Below are 3,829 nucleotides of genomic sequence, written 5' to 3' on the forward strand. Positions count from 1 at the left end.
GATTAAATTACTATTTATTTATACCTTTATTTTTATGTTTAGAACATGAAAAATGCACGAGACATTTTTTAAAATAAGCTTAAAGAATGAGCGTATTTTTATAAAGCAAAAAAGTGTAATGAATATTAAATAACATGTAGATAAATTGCAATTGTAATGCAGGAATTTTATGTTTACACTATTTTAGTTGCTGTGGATACTAAAATAATTACCTGGTTTAAATCTACAGGAAATAGCATTTTATTGTCTTAATCAAAACTTGGATCATTAGGTGCCCTGATTGGTTAAATCATGCGCACTTCCTGTAGTGTGCATACTTGCAATACCACTTGCCACAGTCGGGGGGCCGCTACTGACCACACACACTCACACACACATTTCTGAACATTGCTACCCTGTGGGGCAAGTGAAAAAAATGCATGAGTCATGTTAGAGCAGTGGTTCCCAAAGTGGGCGGTACCGCCCCCCTGGGGGCGGTGGAAAGATCTGGGGGGGCGGTGAGGAAGAAAGGGGCGGTAGGGGGGCGGCAGTCCGAAGTCGACGTTTGTTTGACAATTTGTACACAACACGTGCAGCAGGACGAGTCAGTGGACGACGCATCAGGGTCCGGTTACCACACGCCGCTCTGGCCCAGTCAGATCCGACAGCATAGACTACAAAAGCAAAAGCTCAGGTTTGTAATTTCAAGCTTGTAATGTTCAGAATTTTATCTTATAATAAAAACCGCATTCTGGCGGTCAACATCATCTTGAGTTCAAGTCAACATGAAATTAGGGACTCGCCAGAACGCGCCGTATTGTGTTGTGTTGAGCTGGCCATCCCATTAATATTAAGTGTGAGACAATGAAGGTTACTGGTGGAATGTTTATTTATCATTCTATTCATTCTAGAGGTTCACCTCTTTCTTGATATTTGGTATGCTGCAATTTGAAAAGAGAAAGGTTAAACACAAATGTGTATTTCACAAATAAAACCCAATTTAGTAAACCAATTTATTTTTTAGCAGTTCTAACTGTTTCAGCAACATAGAATGGTAAATAAACATTCCACCAGTAACCTTCATTGTCTCACACTTAATATTAATGGGATGGATGTGCTTGGTGCAGGGACATAAGCTTCTCAACATCAGGCTGGAACTCACTAAGAAGAAGTCGTAGATCCCCGGGGTCAGTAATTTTAAAATCGTCAGTAAAATCGTTTTTGTTTTCAGTCAAACAAACGTCGACTTCGGACTGCCGCCCCCCTACCACCCCTTTCTTCCTCACCGCCCCCCCAGATCTTTCCACCGCCCCCAGGGGGGCGGTACCGCCCACTTTGGGAACCACTGATTTAGTTTAATGAATCATATCAAAACAAAATCCAGAAATCGTCCTGAAGTGACACATTTGGACCAGCTGATGCGCATAAAGGCAAAGCAAGAAGCAGACGAAGCCATCAACCTGGACAAAGTGTACAACCATTGGAGAAGTGAGAAGGACAGACGTGAAAAATAAGGTCAAATTTAAGTCAGATTTGTGCATATTCTAGTGACGGTTATTAAGATTTTGTCTATGGATATTAATCATTAAATGTTGTTACTATTAGATCATTTATGGGTAGTAGAAATGCCAAGAAAAACTGTGTAATTAGATATTTAACAGACAAAGTGTTACAGGAATTTGCACTGTATCACAAGCTACAGCACATCATTGTGCAAAACGTGAATGTTTTAATGTGAGCAAAATGTTGTCTGAAAGGTGTATATGTCTCATATCTTCCAGAACAGGACCCTCAGCCAGGCCAAAGCAGGACTCTTCCCATGGCCAAAGCAGGACTCTCACATACTGTATAACATCTACACATCCCATTTTTCAGATTTTTGTCTTTTTTTAAGTGGACCAAAATACTTATTTAAAAATAAAGCGTGCATATCTGATGTTGCTCACAGTAGTCCAGTAGCGGGGGTTTCCTCAGGGAGCTTGTGTGTATGCCCAGATACATGTAAAATTAGAGGGAACATTGCTTGCAAGTGGAGAAAATGTTCGTCACTGTGCATGCAGCGATGTTCGAACGAAGTCTGACTTTGGATTCTTGCAAGAGAGGATTTATTGAGAGAAAACAGGGTGGGGGTGAGAGTGGACAGGTTTGGTGAACCCCCAGCCTCTGGTCAAATCAGACCAGGGGGTGTTTTACGACGATGGGGGAAACAGAACAAATTTGATTGCTTCTTCTGCAGCTGGTCAAACAAGGAGAGGATGCAACCACTTTATTTTACTGCGTTGTGAGAGCAGGACTAAGTTTTGTTAATCATTATAGTCTACATTCCAACATAATCATACAATCAAAAATAATCTATCAACCCTAACAAAAGTGTTTAAAAATAAAATTATAAAAGTCTTATGAGGATGCCCTTGTGCTAGTCTGCAGGAGTGCATCAGCCGGTCAGCACGGCAAGAGCAGAGTGGAGCCGTGACACATTTGCGGTAGTTTATTTGTAACTTTGTGAGTATTAGTGAAGCCCTAAAGAATGTTTAGATGTCTACATGTTTTGTGGCAGCAAAAATCGCTGTGACAATGCAAAAAAAATCAATTTCTCCTGTGTTTTAATGAGTCAAATACATTGTAAAATCCATGTACCGCCTGCAATGTGGTCATATTCCAGTCAATGCTGTTTGGTGCACTGAATGAGAAATTTTGATGAATTGTTTAGATGTCAGAAGATGTGTGAAGGGTTAATAAACTGCCTAATGGAAGTGTCAACAGTTGTTATGCTTTGACAGGCAGCTACTGATTTTTGAATGGAAGCATTTCTTTTCCAAACCCTTGTTCATAAAACAAAAAATCAAATTCATGTCTTTAAATGGAAAATAGCAAGTAACATCGCACTACTGTCATTCAATTTTTTCGCAGAAACTATGTTGGCACAAATGTCTAGATGCATCAGAAATTTGTCGTGTTCCTGTTATGTTTCATTATGTGGCCAGCATTGATGTAAACAAGTCCACCACTCATCGATGTAGCTGTTTTGCAGGACAGACACATTAATACATTGATTTAGTAGATACATATACTGCGACACCCCTAATAAAAAGGCATAAAGCTCCTCCCCTCTGACAGATGAGCAAAAGGGAAAAAAAAAATGCGGCACTAAAGACGGGTTGTACAGAATTTACGGTGCCGGTGGATGGTCAGAAGGCAGCTGAAGGACCTTTGCCGCTGGGGGAAGATCGAGAGATGAATACAGGGAGTACACCACCAGAAAAGGGTCGGAAGCCGTCCGTACGATGTGCACTGCACTTCCAGCAGTGTTGCAAGGAGGCTGCAGGACTTTCCAAACAAGATTTGGTGCCCCAAGCATTTTGGGTGAAGCCCAACCGGAATGGTGGCCTCTTGCCAGCTCAGCCATATAGAGGGAGGGACACCAAAAAAAGAGTGGTACAGTGTACAAGCAGGATAAAAGGAGAGCTTTGGAAATAAGGGTGGACAGACTTGCATCATGGGAGATGAAATGATGGGCACAAAATGAGATGAAGAAACAACAAAGATACAGAATGAGGTAAAGATACGCGTGTGAGAGAAGGAGATGACAGGACTGGGTCAGCAGAATGACAGTAACCTTTACTGAGGTGTCTCAGATGGCCACCATGTAGTGGCCTCATGTAAATTGGGACCCTGGTTAAGGTCAGAGGGTAACTCGTCGTAAAAAGAATGTACATGCATGGGCCAGAATTATAAACGTGACACAAACAGATGAGGGCTTGAGAGACCACACTGGTAAACAAACAGAAATCACCATCTTCAAGTCAAAGTCTGAGAGGAAGTTAAAGAGTTCGGGTCGCTAACCTTCAAA

At 41.4% G+C, this 3,829-nt stretch overlaps 1 long non-coding RNA gene across 1 annotated transcript; it reads left to right on the plus strand.

Annotated features, from left to right (window-relative positions):
• The first annotated feature begins 546 nt into the window (after positions 1–546).
• Positions 547–2,739, plus strand: LOC133157238 (uncharacterized). The gene is made up of 3 exons (XR_009714977.1): positions 547–673; positions 1,211–1,494; positions 1,766–2,739. It is a non-coding gene; the product is annotated as an uncharacterized LOC133157238 (long non-coding RNA).
• The last annotated feature ends 1,090 nt before the right edge of the window (positions 2,740–3,829 follow it).

Source organism: Syngnathus typhle, linkage group LG1, assembly GCF_033458585.1.
Source record: "Syngnathus typhle isolate RoL2023-S1 ecotype Sweden linkage group LG1, RoL_Styp_1.0, whole genome shotgun sequence".
Classification (NCBI taxonomy): domain Eukaryota; kingdom Metazoa; phylum Chordata; class Actinopteri; order Syngnathiformes; family Syngnathidae; genus Syngnathus; species Syngnathus typhle.